At 39.3% G+C, this 18,698-nt stretch overlaps 1 protein-coding gene across 6 annotated transcripts in view; it reads left to right on the top strand.

Moving 5' to 3' along the window:
- FARS2 (phenylalanyl-tRNA synthetase 2, mitochondrial) overlaps positions 1-18,698 on the top strand; it is a 516,796-nt gene that overhangs the window by 73,478 nt on the left and 424,620 nt on the right. The window contains exon 1 of one of the 6 annotated variants that reach the window (XM_045389948.3): positions 11,122-11,205. The exons of the other annotated variants lie outside the window; for them this stretch is intronic. The gene's annotated coding sequence lies outside the window, so the exon portion shown is untranslated. Of the gene's footprint in view, positions 1-11,121; positions 11,206-18,698 lie in introns of those variants that run through there. 6 annotated transcript variants of the gene reach the window in all.

The raw sequence follows: 18,698 nt of genomic DNA, 5'->3' as shown, positions 1-18,698 counted from the left end.
CACCTTGATCAAAAACTGCCTGAATTCAAAGGGCATCAGCCTAATGGCTAAGGTCAGCACAACCATAAACCACAAATAACATCTTCAACCGGAAACATTCCAAACTCCTCCCCGACCAGAGACATTATAGCCCCAAGATAATCCCCTTCCAGCCGGGAAGATGCCAGCTCCCAAGATAACTTCCCCTCCTCCCAGAGACATTCCAACCTGTCATAAAACTTCTCCCTCACATGGAAACATGCCAAGCTTGTGATAGACCCCCTCACCCTAAAACCAATATATACTCTTAGTCTGTAAGAGAAAGCGCTCCTGAGTGAAATCAGCCAGAAGCCCCTCTCGGGTTTTATCTAAAGTAAACCAGTCTTTAACTGTCAAGCCGCAGTTCATGTTTCCTTCCTCTTGTTTTAGCTCGTAGCAGTAGTGACAAACCCTATTGTATGGGGCTGTAAAATTATTTAGAAGAGAGAGGATCACGCATATGCATTTCACCTGCTTGAAGCTGCTTGGGAATTTACTTCTGGGATTTTTTTTTTTGTTTTGCTTTATCAATTAGTTTATAATCTATTTCACCTTTCTCTTTCCTTACCTGCCAATCACTGGTCTTTTTAGGTATTGTGGTATTATTGTGGGGAAGAGACTATGATTTTTTATTTATTTATTTTTTTTACCAAGATGTTGGTTACAATTCCCTCCTACTATTCTGGAAAAATGTGGATCCCCCCACCTTTCAACCATCATCCCTTTCTTTTCTCACTTATTGCTCTGCTTCTGGCAAGTTTTTGGAACATGTCAGTGAAAAAACAGTTGAGCCCTTTTGTGAGGTAAATTTCTGTTTACCAATGTGTGAACAGTACACATACTCCAAGCATAAATATACAGTAAACTGTGTATAGACAGTGTTTGAAGAAACCCAGCTCTTTACTACCACAACTTGATGAAATGAACAATGAACTCGAGCCTTTCCAGACTTGACTGGTAGCCCCTGAGTCTTAGTCCCCTTCTAGGAAGAAGTGCACCAAGGTCACTGTGTACTTCACCCCGTGCAGGGAGGGAGAGTCACAGGGCTCTCCACCAAGAAGAGATCCTATCTCTCCTCTGTCTTATCCCTGCCTCCTGAGAGCATCATGTTGAGAGACGTGCCATCCCTGCCACAGGAAGGATTTTGTTAGCAAGCTCTGGCAAACACATCTGGTTTCTTGTACATCTATGTACCTCATGGTGGCAGATTTTGAGAAACTTCACCTTTTATCAAAAAAGGCTTTCAGTGTTTGAAAAGTTCCTTTTTGGTTTTGTTCAGTCTTTTTTTAGTTAGGAAAGAATGGCTGAACATTGCTTGGCTACTCCAGAGATGCACGACATAGCAGCTGCTTCTGGATCCCTCACCCCCTTGTAAGCTGGGAGCTCTGGTGGGTGCTTCTCAAATATACTTTTCTTTTCCTGAGTCAAAGGGGAGAGGAACTGCTGACATCGTGGGAGCCAGAGCACCTGAAGCAAATCTATTTCCAGCTTGAATAGTGCAGGTAAGGAAATTGACAGAGCCACGCATCACTGATTTTGCTTCCTGGTGCTAAATGCACCTAGTGGGCATGCTGAGTACTGCCCCCTCCTGCCATCCAGTGGCAGCAGGGACTGGCATGGTTCCCAGTACTTTGCTGCCTGGGCTGCTTGCCTGTGCAGGGGCCAGTTTCAGCTTTGTGCAGCCTCCAAGCTTCAAGCACAAAGGATCACTCAGTCGCTGAAGAGCAGAAGCCACAAGCACCTCTAGTAGTTTATTGTAGGGCCCAGTAATCTTCCTACAGCTCAAGCGGCAGGCTCCTAAACAAGTATCCGGTAGAATTACTTGTACTCATTATCAAGCTAGCCATGAAAAAATGGTCTACTTGTTTATGAATATGCCTCAATTTATCCTTTTTGATGAAAATTTTAAATGATTTTTTTCTATTATTAAGTTTCATAAGGAAGCATGAAGGAGAAATTACCAAATATTTGTAGTACATATGATGGATAAATTGATAAGAAAACAATCAACACAGTAGTAGTAAAATGCCAAGGATAGGCTGTTAACAAAAAGTAAGTACCAAAGTTGAATAAAGAATTTTAAGTATCACTAATATTATAAATAAATATGAAAGCATACATTTTTAAGCATCAGATTGGCAGAGATGGAAAAAAACTCACAATATACCATGTTAGGAGGGAATTGGGAAAAGTGCCTTCTCATATATTGTTGATAGGGGCATTTACGGGGACAGTGTTTATGAGAATGTTTGGTAATGTGTGATAACAGTTTATGCACACTCAATTTCTGACATGGGAATTTCTTCTTAACTCATCCTAAGATAAGTGGACAAACCCCAAAGGAGAATGACCTAAGATGACTGAGTGCAGTGTTATTTATTCGTGCCATCAGTGGAGCCTGCTCTGCCTCCTGTTCTCTCTGATGTGTAACTCACTGGATTCAGAGCTTATGCGCAGCCCCAGGGCAAACCCAAGGTACCAGGCTAGTGACTGAAGGAACATTTCTTCTGTTCTGGATAGAACAATCACAGATTCTAGTGCAGGGGCCCTGACACTTGGTGAGCAGCATCCACTTTGTCTTTCCCTGAAGCAAATCATTAACGTCCAGCACACGGCAGTTGTGTCAGCTCTGCAGACAGAGCCTGGCCCATGTGGCTGCTGTCCCCAGGGCTCAGTGTGCCTGCTCTGAGATCCACCAGCAGGTATTTAGCCAGGGCAGGTCTGGTCTCCCGCACTGACTGGCACCAGCCAGGATTAGAGTCTGACCTGGGCTCCCTCCTGTGTCACCTTCGTGAAAGCTTCAAGTTCCAGGAGCAGCAGCCTTCTCCCTCCACCCTCTTCAGGAACACCACTGGAGCCTGGTGGCCATTTGGGTGACCCGATGCACTCACAGCAGCAGGATTTGCTCTGTCGTCATGAATGGCATCTCCATGTGCCAGTGTCATCAGATGGTCAGAGTGGGGTGTGGGGAGCATGGGGCAGTTGTGCTGTGGATTTTTTTTTCTAGAGGCAATATTTGGAATTAGAAACCTATTTACATACTCTTAGCATTAATTTACATATAATCCTCTAATAACTTCAGATAGTCTTCTATTCAACTAATTAGTGCAGCTAACCAGTGTTGTAGCCCAACTCAGCATTAAGGGCATTAAACTTGTGAATTACTGAATAGATTTGTAAAACCGTAATCATGGTAACGGTAAATCAGCTTAGGCCGCTCACAAATGCAGCTGGCAATAGCTGTTCCTTAGCCATGATTCCTTACACTGGAGTGATATCTCAATTAACAAATTCCAGGGAAATTGTGCCTTCATAACTTTTGGCTGAATTAGCCTACCCCCTAACAAAAAAGGAAGGAAAAGAAATTAACATTTATTATCTTTCATTTTATAGGCCTGTGCTAATGGTAACCGTTATTATTCTACTTTAATTCTATTATTTAATACAAAGTCTATATCATTTGTCAAATTGGTTTATGAAGAGTTGAAACATCCAGGAAAGGCTATACTATAGATTTTGTAGATTATGTGGAGCTTGCCTCATAACAGTTTGGCTGTGTCCCCACCCAAATCTCATTTCGAATTGTAGCTCCCATAATCCCCATGTGTCATGGGAGGGACCTGGTGGGAGGTAATTGAATAATGAGGGCAGGTTTTTCCTTGCTGTTCGTGTGATGGTGAATATGTCTCATGAAATCTGATGGTTTTATAAAAGGAAAGTTTACCTGCACACACTTTCTTGCCTGCCACCATGTAAGATATACCTTTGCTCCTCCTTTGCCTTCCGCCATGATTGTGAGGCCTCCCCAGCCGTGTGAGGCCATTAAACCTCTTTTTCTTTATAAATTACCCAGTCTTGGGTATGTCTTTATTAGTACTGTGAGAATAGACTAATACATTGCCCTTAGGGTTTACAGTGTACCACTGGAGCTGAGTTTATCTTTCCTTCCTTTTCTCCTTGCTTACCCTTTATCCTGGAGTGAGTTGTCTACCACCTGCCTCACTTGAGAGTAGATAGTACGGGAAAGGGGACAGCTCAGCTTGCTCTGCCCACTGACCCTGTGTTGACTTTCACTTGATGGATTCCACTGGATGTTGATACTGTCCTGCACATTATTGGAATGACATGCTGACTACTGGTGTGTACAGATGACTTTCAATACCCTTTGGGGAAATTTTACCCCTTCATAGGTTGTGCAGAGAGTAGGAAGACTGGTTGTCAAACAGTAAAAGAGTACCTGCAATTCATGTCATTCTTTGCATTCACCTTAAAATACTGATTTTAATAGATTTTTTATATCTAAATGTATATATACCTTTTGTTTTTGTTGCTGTTAAGTCGCTTATTCATTTAGAGCCTACATGTTAGCTTTGGTGTATTTTTAAGGAATTAGGAAAATAATTTTAGCCAGAGAATGCTCAGTCTCCCTCTTTGTTTACCCTTCCCCCCAAAGCACTATTGACCCTGTTGGTTGAGAATGTTGGTCTAGGAAATAATTTTATGTTCTTTATAATTTTACGGTTATGTTCTCCCATGAGTTTTAAGCATGAATGGTACAATGATAGGGGGTTTTGTTTGTGTTTTATTTTTCACACCGAGACCGTGAAATAGGCTCTCCATTGGCAGTGTCATGTCATCAAAGATGAACAGCTCGAGATTCAGGAGACCTAGGTTCTGGCTGAGCTCTGTGCCCTTGAGCTCCCATATGATGGGGGGCAATCTCTGCCTCCATTTCCTAAACTGATCCCTCTGGTCCATCATGTCTCTGACATCCACTAAGGCTACATCTTTTCATTGGTGTTACTGTATGGTTTGAAGGATAACTGATGGCAGTGTATTTATGGTATCTTGGTGACTCCTACCTTATCCCTGTTGACTTTTAAGATTTTATGGCAAATTGAGTTAGGAATCTTTTCCTAGCAAGAATGCTTTGTAAGTAAGAGGTCCTTAAAAATAAAAGAAAAAACCTAACATGTAGACTTTTTCTCTGCAGCCCCATGTTCCGGAACCTTCTGTTTTTAACCTGACTGTTAATATTGGAGTAATTTCTTATTGCAGTTTGCCCAGTTTTGTGCCAAAGAGCTCGTCTTTCGTACTTCCTCAGACATGACCTTATAAATCTTCGCTGGAGATAAAGTGGGATTAGCAGGCCTGAGCAGTTCGAGGGAGGGAAGTGTCTTATCTCTATAACTTTCCAAAGTCATCCTCTTCTGTGTGGTGGGTAAGTTCTGTGGTATTAGAGTGCTGTGTTTCAGTGATAGTGTAGTCTGGTCGATTTCTAAAGTCTCTGTTTAATGTTGTTTCTATTAAAACAAAAAATGTGGCTACCAACCAACTTATAAACAAGCTCATTGGAGGCAATCCTTTTTTACTGTGAGGTAAACCATGTGATAAAATATTTTAAAGTTAACGTAGCTTATCAGTTTGTAAAACAAGTCATATGCTTTACCTTATTCAGTGTCTCCCGATGTCAGAGTGATGGTTCCAAATTATGAATTGTGATTGAGATCTGGAATGAATTCACCAGTGTTTTTCAATTGTCTTTTTGTTGTCCTGTCATAGTTGATATGCTTTCAACCTGTTTTTTGTTTGTTTGTTTGTTTTGTTTTTAATAAAACTTGTGACAACAAATGTATGAGTTAAAAAAAATTTTTTTTTATGTCAACCAATCATCCAAGTCTCTGGGCACCAACCGAGTGTTCTACAATTCAATTCAGACACTGTCTGGGGTTAGCCCAGACTGCACAGGTTAAAAACTGTCTCGCAAGATTACCCACAGTAGAGGCTCCAGTTTCAAACCCCATGTTATCACTTGCAGTTTTGACCAACCGGCTATAAATTGGGGGTCCCCTTGATCATTCGCTAAAAAGTTTCCCAGAACTCAGGAAAGCACTGCACTTATATTAACAGTTTATTATAAAGAATACAACCCAGAAGGAGATACACAGGGTGAAGAGGTCTGGGTGTGATGCCTCCATGCCATCTCCCGGCACACCGTTCTCTCAGCACTTGGTTGTGTTCACCAGCCGGGATATTTTCTCAACTCTGTGGTTCAGGAGTTTGGATCGAGCTTTAATTACATAGACATGATAGATTACATCATTGGCTATTGGTCATTGCCTGAATCTCCAGCCCCTTTCCCCTTTCTGTTCGTGAGGCCCTCAGTTCTTGCTTTGATATTTCTGGAGACCTGTGTCCATCCGGAAGCTGTCTCATGGGCCACCAAGAGTGGCATTATGAGAACAAAATGTACTCCTAGCTTCCTAGAAATTCCGCGGGATTTAGGAGTTCTCAATCGGGAATGGGACAAACACCAAATTTTAGAACACAAGCTGCTCCTATTATTCCTATCAATCAAGATACTACAAAGATTTTAGGAGCCCCTTGGGAACCTGGGACAGTGAGCAAATATATAGATTTATTATTATATCAGAGTGTTGTGTAGTGTTGTCTTCTAAATCTTATCCATCCTCACTTTTTTCTTTTGTGATTTCCCTTTCTTTGAACATCTCTGAGACCTACTTCGCCATGTAGATGTTTGCTTTTTCAGTTTTACGTCCCAAAGTAGGTTTTAAGTCCCACGAGAGAGGAGATGTAGCTTATGCTGCTTCTGTGCTGGTGGCTCCATTCAGCTCAGTGTTATGTATCCCCAGAGGAAGCTGTGTTTCTTATGCTGGCTCCACGGGTACCCCAGGAACATCGAGGGTACTGTGTGGGGTGTTGCCTCCTATATGGTATAGGCTAGGAGAATAACTGTAGCGCATCTTCATGGAGTTTTAATCTCACTCAAAGCTTTGGAGGAAATTAAAATGAATGCAGGAATATTATGGAGTAGCAAATGATTCACAAACAGGTGGCATCAATGAAATTTTATGTTCATTGACAGATACCTTTGGATTATGCGTGTTTCCCCAGACATGTATTCGTTCACTCTTCTCTAATGGGGTAGTTAAATTTGAGAAGTCAGAATATGTATGTATTTGAGTGTGTAGTTTGTAAATTCTACAGGAGTGAATGTTACTGTAGTAGACATTAATTCAGTAATTTTTGGCTGGGTGGAGTGGGTCATGCCTGTAATCCTAGCACTTTGGGAGGCGTAAGCAGGAGGATTGCTTGAACTCAGGAGTTCTAGAGCAGCCTGGGCAACATGGTAAAACCCCGTCTCCAAAAAAGTCCCAAAAATTAGCCGGGTGTGGTGGTATGGTCTGTAGTCACAGCTACTTGGGGAGCTGAAGCTTGAGAATTGTTTGGGCCCAGGAGGTCGAGGGTGCAGTGAGTCAAGATCACATCTGGGTGACAGAGTAAAACTCTTTAAAAAAAAAAATTGGTTGATGGTGTTATTCTACGTATATATTTTTTGAGTCTTATTTCTACAATGTTTTCAGTATTTTACTTAGATGGGCTTTAACAGAATGAATTTTCTCTTTTATTTTGCTTGGCTGTCTTAATCATGGCCTTCTTCATGTTAATGTTACCTCATTCAAAGAGTTTTTGCCTGACTAATGAGTTGTAGTTTTAAAGTGCTATGTATTTAGATATTCATAATGAGAGATTAACCAGAGCCACGGATCATATCTCTGGGAGCGTTCACATGTCCCATGTCCAGCCTGCCAAACTATACCCCTTAGGATTCCCTGGCCACAGGGAAGAGCTTGAATAACAGTGTTCTGGTGGCTGGGATTTTCTCCTGTCTGATCACATAAGTTAATTTACCTGGTGTCTTGTTCACATTTGTCTCTAGTTCCCCTGGTGCTATTATTGCCAATAGTGAAATAACAAAGGTTTGATATGAAGATGGACATGTGTAAGGGAGAGCTGGGGATTAGCCAGCCCAGTTTTACCTCAGCTGGTATCGTTACTGGGTCAGAGTGGGGTTGAGTCTGAAAGGCAGAGCGAGGTCAACATTGACAGAATTGAACTAAAAACAACTTGTGGGAAATAATTCAGCATTATCAAAGTGAATTTCAGAGAGCATTAGTTGCTTCTTGGGGCCTGGGGTCACACCTCTATAGTGACTGGTCTTAGAGAGAGGGCTTTAGCCCTGAACCTACTGCCCTACTCTGAACCTATTACCCAACATTGCTGAGGTACTTTATGATCTCCAAGAGAACTTGAATGAGGATATGTGCATGGTTTAGTGAATTGGCTCCAATTTCCTGAGCCCTAATGTGCCATGGCACAGCTGCTGTAGTAGTCACTGTAAATACATTATTTCATTGAGTTTTCACAGAAAGTCAATGAAGTAGATATTCCTGATCCCCTTTAGTTTCAGACAGGAAACGAAATCCCTGAGAGGTCACATGATTTGCCCAGGCCTCAGGTTAAATTTGGGAAGTACCAGCGCTGAGATTCAGGCTAAGGACTGTGTAACTTTAGAGACATGCTGTCATCTTGCTCCAGTGATAGACACTGAGCACCCAGTGTGCAGCAAGCAGTGGGTCGTGTGCTGGAAATGTAAAGAAGAATGAAGCCACCCACTTTGCAGGGGCATAGCACATCATCTTCAGCAGAATGCTAAGGAGGTTCCAAAATGACTTAATTGAAAGCACTGCATAAATGCATGACATTAGGCTGGCAATAGTTTCCTGCTAATATATGAAGTGCTAAGAATCAATAGAAAGAAGTATATGGTTATAAAAAAGAAATGAGCAGAGCCATAGAAAGGCTAATGGAAAGCATGGAATGTTAAGAAACTAGCAGATTTATTTATGTGAAGTTGGGAAGATGCTACTCTAGCAGTTTTTGGCTGATTTTGATGATTGATATTATACCTAAAGTAGCTGAGTTACTCCGATTAACATCACTTGTTTTATTTAAAACCATGCTAACTCAGAGAACCTTACTTTTTTTTTTTTTTTTTTTTTTTTTGAGACGGAGTCTCGCTGTGTCTCCCAGGCTGGAGTGCAGTGGCGTGATCTCGGCTCACTGCAAGCTCTGCCTCCCGGGTTCACGCCATTCTCCCGCCTCAGCCTCCCGAGTAGCTGAGACTACAGGCGCCCGCCACCACGCCCGGCTAGTTTTTTTGTATTTTTAGTAGAGACGGGGTTTCACCCTGTTAGCCAGGATAGTCTCGATCTCCTGACCTCGTGATCCACCCGCCTCGGCCTCCCAAAGTGCTGGGATTACAGGCTTGAGCCACCGCGCCCGGCGAGAACCTTACTTTTAATACACCTGAAGGTATTTACCTATTTATGTTGGATGTAAGATGTTACAGAGTCAGAGGAAACAAATAAAACAAGGGCAATGTTAGGTGGTTTCAACACCAATCGTCTGTATATTGCATATGATATTGTGCCCAAGGGGTTAGTGATGATGTGTGCAGGGCACGTAGGGCAAATGCTTTCATGGGCGGGTGATGAGAATCAAGACAAGGATGAACCGCATTAAAAAGGTAATGGCTCAGTATTAAGTCGTAGAGAAGAGTGGATACTGAACATTGGTTTTTATTGAGCAAAATAAGTTATTCTTAGTTGACCCAGCTCTTAGGTTTATAGACCAAATCAAGAATGTTATACTAATATTGATTTTCTTATATGATCTTTTGAATTTAATCCATAATACTTTTTCTTGGCATTGGTAACCTCTAAAGTGTACCATTCTGCTTTCTGAATCGCCTTGACATTTTTCATCACCAAATACTTTTTTACTGTTTTAATGGAGTTACGGCAATGAAATTAGAAAACTAAAAGATTTTGGGAACAGTCAATAATTAAGCAATACTGTTTATTTTGTCTTACTTGAAATAGATGGACAGGGAGGAGAAGGAGACTTGTGTCTCTCATGGCCCTCTAGCTTCATACCTATCCCATTTCATCTGCGTAGCCTTGATGACCATTTTGCAGATAAGGACATTGTGATTTTTTAAGAGGTTGAATGAATTTGCTAGTTACGACGCAGTCAGAATTTGAGCCCAGGACTGTTTCTTTCAAAACCCCTTTCTTTTGCTGGAGTGTGCTGCTGCTTGCAGTTTGAAATGACTGAACTGTAATGACCAGCTAGATTATGAAACACGAAGTGGGAAAGTTGTGGTTATTTTCTGACTTACTTATTTTGAGCAATGCTATCATATTAAGTAGATATTTTATACAGTTTAGACATGTCTGAGGAACCTCTTACCTTGCTGGGCAATGAGGATGTATTCACCTTCAGCAGAGGCAAGTGTCTTTCTGAACTGGTGGTGGCTGAGTATAGTTGAGTTTCCTGCACTTTAAAAACTGTACTCTGGCCAGTGTTTTGATTCTCTTGTTTGACTGGCCTGTTTGTATTTTGAGCAGTCCCTAGCCAGGTGTTAGACCTATAGCTTACCATATAATTCTCTATTGACTTGAGCTCTGCCGTTGTGCACTTTGTACGTACATCATCTACCATCTACTGCATCATCCCTGTTTGCTTTGGGCTCTCCCAGTATGATTCATCATTAAATATCCAGTTGGAACCTCAGCCTCTTCCAGGAATGTCTCCTCTGGTATCCTCTACATTTGCTGTTCTTTCTCCTAAGCCTCCAAGGGACTTGATGCCTGTCCTCTTGTTAATCACATGCTCTTTTAGAAATGTATTTATGTTTCCCTATGAATATGGTGGCCCTCTGGCTTCATACATTTTAAAATGTTTGTGGCCAGGGATGATGATTTAAACAACAGTATTTTGGAAAGTAGGACATTTTTTTAAAGTCCTCTCACATTATCACTTAGTGTACAGTAACTATTGTAGTAAAACTACTTGGCAGTATAGCAGTAAAATAGTTTAATCACAGTGGTACAAAGGGTGCGGGGAGTATGGCACTTGTACGTTGTTGATGGGAGTCCTAACTGGCGCACTCCCTCTTAGGAGATCCATTTGGCCCTATCTGTTAAAATATAAAACACACAAACCATTTGACTAGCAAGTCAGCTTCAGAAATTTATTCTAAAAATGCTAGCATGTGTATGAAAAGATACAAGTATTTCCATTATAGAGTTACTGATTGTAGCAAAATATTGGAAACAAATGTTTATCAGTAAGGAAACAGCTAAGTAAATATGGGCTTTTATATGACAGAATACTTGGCACCATTGAAAAGAATGAGGTAGATCGCTATGCACTACTGTACTGCTGTGAGAAGTCACCAGTATTAATTCTTATCGGACAAGAAGAGGTGCGGAGCAGTTTGCTCGTGTTTGTTTGAGAATCAAGTCTGGCGGAAGATGGGTATGTGTACTTATACATACAAGATGATGTAAAGTGTGAAATATTTAATAGTTTTGGGGCTTTAGTTACCAAATTATGATTTTATTCTCCTCTGAAATATTTCCCCATTTGTCTTTAACATAAAATGATAAATCGCTTAATATCAGGAAAACAATCCAAAAATATTATCTCTCCAGGAATAAAAATATTATTCTGTGAAAATGTGTAGTCTTGACCTATGAGCCATGTTTATCTTAGGGCAGTGTGGAACAGCTGCTTCCCAGCTCCATATGTAGGCAAGCCCTGTTTTGAGAAGCAAAGCTTTCTATTTATAAATTAAGGTTGGGATCTGATACTGCTTTTTGATGGTTTCTGTGATAGTTTGGTGATTTAAGTTGATGAAACTGAATATGGCTTCTAAGGCATGTCACCATCTCTTGACATTTGACCTGCAAGAGCATTAGTTCCTTGACACGCGTATGACCGTAGTCTAGAAAGGTGTTGTCTGAATTCCTACTTCCAAATCAGTCTCCTCACTTCAGGATTTTCATTGCTTTAAGTGACTCTTGTATTTGCAAAGCCCATATCCATTTCAGTTCTGCTCCCATCTGATCCTTTGTGATCTGTTTAACAGCCCTGGCCTGAAAGAGGAACAAACAGAGAGGGGAAATGAGAATAAGAAATGAGTAAGTGTCAGGGAGGGACCCAGAGTTAACTGTACAGGTGCTTTATGTTGATGTTTCTTCAGTGTTGAAAGCTTACTATATGGATGAACGTTTTTTCATCTTTGTATTTTGCACTTACATATTGATTTTTTTTTTTTACCAAAATTGAAATGCAGAATTGATTTGATTAATTAGACTTGTCATTCAGATAGAAACTGTTCCAAGCTCTTTTTTTTTGGAACAGATCTTCTTAGGTGAATATTAACATGTTATTGAACAATTAGCAATTAGTTGTAATGTAAATCAGTTTTCTGTAATACTTTATCACTGCTGTTTGGTGAAATCAAGTTTTATTGGATGATTCAGTGTGTAAGAGTGGCATAAATGAGTTTTTCACTATTATTGGAGATTTAAGTTTTTGGAGAAATTATGTGACTAGTAATCAAAAGGTATAAAACATTTAGCCAAGTGGAAAGTGAAAAATTGTTAACATTTGATATGTAAACATAGGCCTCATTTTAATTTAGTCATATTGTCAAGTAGCAGGACAGTATGTGTAGTAGATAGTGATACTTGTGTTTTTAATTCCATTCTTTTTGTACTTCTGAGTTATTTTGCTTTGTTTAGAGGAGAAGAGAGAGGAATAGATTTTATTGTCAAGCCTGTGTTGAATCTGAGGTGCCTCCCCATTTGCCCACTGTCTTTCTGGTGCACACTCAGAGGAGCAGTGGACCTGTTTCTTCAGCACAGAGCTCTCTTAAGACTTAATAGGAAAATTTGCAGAGGTATAAATGTAGTGGAACTGTTAATTCTCAGCTTTTTTTTTCCTATTGTGTTTTAGTTTTGTTTTTCAGATACTAAAAGTATCTGACAGATAAACAGACTGAAAGGTAAGCTTGGTTTTTGGTAAAAACACTCAGAAAGGAGAAAATAAAAAACACCTTAGTTCTAAATATAACACTTCAGGGTTATAAAATAAGACAGCCTTTTTTTCTGGAAGAACAGAGACGTGGCAATCTGATGGATTTTAAAAGTCTCGGTGACTTTATTTTATACCCATGTAACTAGAAGCTATGAGTCTTTTCAAAGTGTTTCTAAAACCAAAGACTTTTCTTTACATATGTGGATCTCATGAACCTATGGTCAGATAACCTATTTTCAAAAGTTCAGATTTTTTAAAATTTATTTTTATTTGTATTTTTTAAATTTTAAAAATTGTGGGTACATATTAGGTGTGTATATTTATGGGGTACATGAGATATTTTGACACAGGCACGCAGTGTGAAATAATCACATCATGGAGAACGGGGCATCCATCCCTCAAACATTTATCCTTGAGTTACAAACAATCCAGTTACACCCTTTATTTTAAAACGTACGGTTGTTACTGACTGTATTCACCTGATTGTGCTATCAAATAGTAGGTCTTCTTCATTCTTTCTATTTTTTCAGATTAGTTTTGAAAGAAAATATCTGCATGTGTTTCCTCATTCACTGCAGATATTTCCCACAATTGCTTTTTCAGCCTTGCAAGTTTTTGATGTTTGTAAACATCAGAAGTTTTCAATTTTCATGTGGTCAAATGTATGTATCTTTCATTTGGTTTTGTATACTTCTTTTAAATTTCTTTTGTAAAATAGTCATTCCTCACACAAAATCAGTTAAAGAATTACCAGTATTTTTTGTTTGTTTCTCTTTTTAAACAGGTAATAAAACCCTGTACATTCTATTTTGGCATGTGACAGGAAGTAAATATCACTTTTTTTTTTTTTACCCAAATAGTTTTTCAGCACTGTTTTGTATGTAATTTATTCCTTCTACATTGGTTTATGAGATTTTATGTGTGTGTGTGTGTGTGTGTGTGTGTATGCGTATAAATATATATATATAGAGAGAGACTGAGAGGGAACTAATATATCAGAGTTTGTTTGCTGTGTCAAGTCTTATGTTAGTTTTCATTATTGTTGCTCTATTTTTTAAAATAATAGATAATAAAATTTAAGGAATTTAAAAAAAAATTCCTGGGTCCTGTCAATTGTTTAATCTTTCCAACGAACTTGGGAATCATTTTCACAAGTCGCTCCCCTTGTTTTCCTCTTTCTTCTGCAGACCTTTTCACTGTGAATTCCAGGACAATAATTTGGGTAGAGCGGCATTGTATACTATTCAATCTTCATATACAAGGAGTATCTCCCTTTTAAATTCCAAATTTCTTTCATGGTTTCTTATAAAGTTTTGTGACTTGTTTCACATAGGCCTCTTTATATATTTGTTACTGTAAAGGATGTTTTTCATTATATCTTTATTTACTGTTGGTAATTGCTGGGATTTAAGCTGTTGATTTTTCAAAATTGTACGTTAATTCCCTTCACCACGCTTTTATTTGTTCTAATAGTTCATGAGTTGATTCACTTGAGCATTTTGGATGTTCCATTGTGTTGTGGCCAAAAACGTATCTCAGTTTCTTCCTTCTAGTAGTCACATTCCATTAGTGCCCATCTAATTAATGTTCTTACATTGGCTGAAGTCCTATACATTTTAGAAATGATGGACTGTAAATTGCCTATTCACTGTTTGGAGTGATTTTGTAACTAATTCATCCAGAGACCACAGATTACTGTGAAGAAAGGCTTCTGGGAAAGCATCAAGTTCATGTGGTAATGACCAATGACATCTTTTCATATTTTTGGTAGAACAATTAGAATTTTAGGGAAAATCTATTAAAATAGTAGCTTTGAAAACTTAAGGCAGATTTTAAAATACCTTTTTCTGTTTCTGGTGATATTGAAACTTGGTGATATTGAGAGATATAGAAACTTGGTGATACTGAGTTTCTATTTCTGGTGATATAGAAACTTGGTGATATTGAGACAGAGACACTTAGAATAAAAAAAAAATGAGTTCACTGATTCAAAAGTAAAACCCAACTTTTATGGATGATTGTTTTAATAGACCTGTAGATTATATGGAATACAATAGTTCGGATTTTTTCACGAGGTTCGGTAGAGTTACCTTTTAAAAAAATTATTCATGTGACTTTCCTACTAACTTGCTCTCACGATGTGCTGTTTTTAATTTCCTGAATTGTGTACTGTGCTTTTGTTTTTACCGAAGCTGCAAACATCTATCTGTTTGCTCTCTGGGTGTGTTTTCGTCTCCCTTTCTGTACTTTTTCTTGGATGCAGACTTTTTGTCTTTCTTTTCTCCTCAGCAATCTTTTGCATAGTCTTTCAAATGCCCCACAGTCCTGAGTAGAATTCATATGGAACACGGCCTTGTCCAGGTCGTCCTGACCGCAGTGACTTTCCTCATGCTCTTTCCTCTGCTCTAAAATGCTCTCCCTTTTCCCTGCCCACCCAACCCACCTGCACAGAAGTTTACCTCTTTGATAGAGCGCTCTGATTCTCTCAGGTATGAGTTCTTGGATTTGCAGGGCACTTCTTGGCATTCTCTATGGCATTAATACTCTGTAGCTTGCATTCTGTGTATTTGAGACATGTTTAGAGTTTGACACAGTGTTTTCATGGCTATATCACCTTCTCTGTGAATCTTCAGTGCTTAGCATCACCCTTGTTTGTTGAATAAGTGAGCGAAGGGCTGCTGTACTTTGGTGCTCAGTGCCTTGGAACATGCAGTTTTCTTGTGATTTTTCTATACAGTCCCCAGATTTATTAGCCTTCCCTCAATATACTGTTATTTTCAATAATATATTAATGACTGTCAAGATACGTACAGGTATATGCTTTTTGTTTTTATTGGGTGTCATATGTGGCTATTGGTAAAAATGAGTTGAAACTAAAGTTTATATTTTTATATGGCTTTTTTCATTTCAAACATTTAAAAAAATTAAAAACACACCAAAAGGATCAGAAAAAATGCAAGATGACAAAAATACAACTGTGACCAAAGCCAGGACTTTGTGTCCAGTGGCATGGCTAGCCTACTCTGTCAGTATTTTATGTCCTCTAATGAAAAATACTGTGCTAGTGCCAATGTGTAATGTTTTAGACACTGTCATGTAACTGGGAAAGTTCTGTCTCAGTAACAAACAATTTTGCCTAGCAAATATTCCTAATTGGCTCAAAGATAACTATATTTTAAAATCATGTTTAATATCAGTGATAATGTCAAAAATGAAATCCGGGCAAGTTAGCAAATTTTTTGTTTATTGTGCATACCAAAAATTCACAAACCAGAAGACCTCTTTTTTTTTTTTTTTTTTGAGACAGGGTCTCACCTTTTCAGCCAGGTTGGAGTGCAGTGGTAGAAACACAACTTATTGCAGCCTTGACCTCCTGGGCTCAAGTGATCCTCCCGCCTCAGCTAGCAGTAGCTGGGACACAGGTACATGCCACCTTGCCTGGCTAATTTTTATATTTTTATATTTTTTGTAGAGATGATGTCTCGCTCTGTTGCCCAAGCTGGTCTCAAACTCCCGAGCTCAAGCCATCCACCCAACTCGACCTTCCACAGTGGTAGGATTACAGGCATGAGCCATGGCACCTAGCCAAACCAGGAGTCTTGACTCACAGAAGCTTGGCTCACAGCAACTTATAAAGCATAAATGAAGAAGTACATTAATCTCTGTTGCTATTATTATAATCTTCCATTCCTTTCAGGGCAAGCAGAGCTGTAAAAGCTTATTTGCTTGTAGATGGTTGGTTCCCTTTTATCATGCTGACAAGGACATAGAGCTTAAGTTTCGTTTATGGCCAGAGCCAGCATTTTAGAGAAGTCAGGATAGCTTACCTTTCTCTTACGTGGCTATGGGTGGTTGGCCTAAGGATATGCCCACACTGTGGCCTCCATTTGATTTTTCTTTAACAATAACAATATTAATAACAACCAAATACTGACTGAGTTCTTGTTAGGTGCCTTTCACATCTACTTATCACAGTGACCCAGAACTGATGTTGAGTCTGCTTTGCTATGCGTTTGCTATGCAATGATGAGGCCATACTTTGTGATAAGGTAGCAACCAGTCACCTGTAACATGTTTTTCCACATGGCCTTGCTCTGTCCAATACCCTACATGTCCAGGAAGCAGGCTTTGTTACATGACTTGGAGCATTGGCATGTGTTCAGAAGGATGTGTGCGTATACCCTGGAAATAGCTCAAGTTTATTGATTATTTATTAGGTCAAGTAGAAAATTCTATCTAAAGTCTACTCTTGGTGAAAGATTAATCCTACTGTGTTTTCCTTCCTAAGGTCTCAGAATACTTTTATAAGAATAATCACTTTTTTTCTCTGATCTTAGTGTAAGTACATGAGCCCATAAAGTTTTTCCTTAAAAATCAATCAGAATTTTCTGTTTTTTTTTTTTTTTAAATAATCATTTTTAGCCTACATTTTCTTAATATTAGGAATGGTTAGAGCACCAACAGTGCCATAGGTGATAAAAAATAAATGCAAAGATGTAAGTAGGTCTCAGGAAATGGCTACATTAAGGTCTCCCCTTCTTTCAGTAGGAACTCTGGGAGTTCCCTGTTGTTTCTGGTCAAGGCTAAGCCATCTTCTGCCCTCCTGCCTGGGTGCTGCTGTGGTTGTCAATGAATTGGCTGTTGTGGGGAGGAGGAGCCATCTCCCTGGGGGCTTGGCAGGGAACAGAAGACACAAAATGGATGAGGAAATATTTTTATTGACTCAGTTTCATATGCACACGTTTTTTTACTTTCCTTTGCCTGCTCTGTGGCCATGGGGAGAGATTTTTTTTTTTCCCCCTGTGAGAGCAGTTGTTTTGAGAAAACTGTGAGAAGCTTTTCCTGGGAGACAGTGGGTGGGGTTTGACAGCTCCCCCTTCAGTCATCAGTGTACCAGCTGCTCTTGACCTGCCTACACTGCAAAACATCAGTAGGTCCCTAATCATCTATATATTTGTGATACTTTTGTATGGTTCTGATTTTCCACTCTTATTTCTGTTTCCCTACTTAGGACTCTGTTTTTATTTTTTATCATAACTTTGTTATTTTATTATATTTTATTTATTTATTTTTTGAGACAGAGTCTCGCTCTGTCGCCCAGGCTGGAGTGCAGTGGTGTGATCTCGGCTCACTACAACCTCCATCTCCCAGGTTCAAGCGATTCTCCTGCCTCAGCCTCCCGAGTGGCTGGGATTAAAGGATGCCACCATCAAACCCGGCTACTTTTTGTATTTTTAGTAGAGATGGGGTTCCACCATGTTGGCCAGGCTGGTCTTGAACTCTTGACCTCAGGCGATCCACCCGCCTTGGCCTCCCAAAGTGCTAGGATTAAAGGTGTGAGTCACTGCATCTGGCTAATTTTTTATCGTAACTATATATTCTGCTGTAAGCTGATTTTAATTATTCGATTTAAGAGGAAGGTTAAAAAAAAAAACAAAAAAACCCAATTCCAGTTCTTACCTGGGCTGACAAAAATGAGATAGGTAAAATAAGCCGGTTCAAATTACATTGAAAGTAAGAAAACTCAGTTTCTTTGTAAGGATCTGAATAGCCCAAGTAGAATCACATGATCATATTTTAAAGCATCTTAAAGATCATAAAGATTAATTTGGTCATCTTGTAGAAGAGGGAACTGAGACCTAGAAAGCAACTTAAAGCTTATAATGCTAGCTATTTATGTGTTCTCCACAACTTGACAATGTGACTTTCATGCAATCAGCACTTTCAAATATTAAAAGATAGATATCTTCAAACTACCTTTTCTAGGCCTAATTGGGACTTCCATGCATCAGCTGATGAACAGTTCTACTACTTCGTTACAGTCAAGCACAACAGTCAACAGTTGTACTTTGCTAAGCAGTGTTTATTTGCATAACTATTTGAATACTGTGGTGCATTTATTTATATTAGTTCCTAAAAATGAACAG

This window comes from Macaca fascicularis, chromosome 4 (genome assembly GCF_037993035.2).
Source record: "Macaca fascicularis isolate 582-1 chromosome 4, T2T-MFA8v1.1".
Classification (NCBI taxonomy): Eukaryota; Metazoa; Chordata; class Mammalia; order Primates; family Cercopithecidae; genus Macaca; species Macaca fascicularis.
Note: the sequence above shows the minus strand (reverse complement) of the source record. Positions and strands in the feature narration are given on the sequence as shown.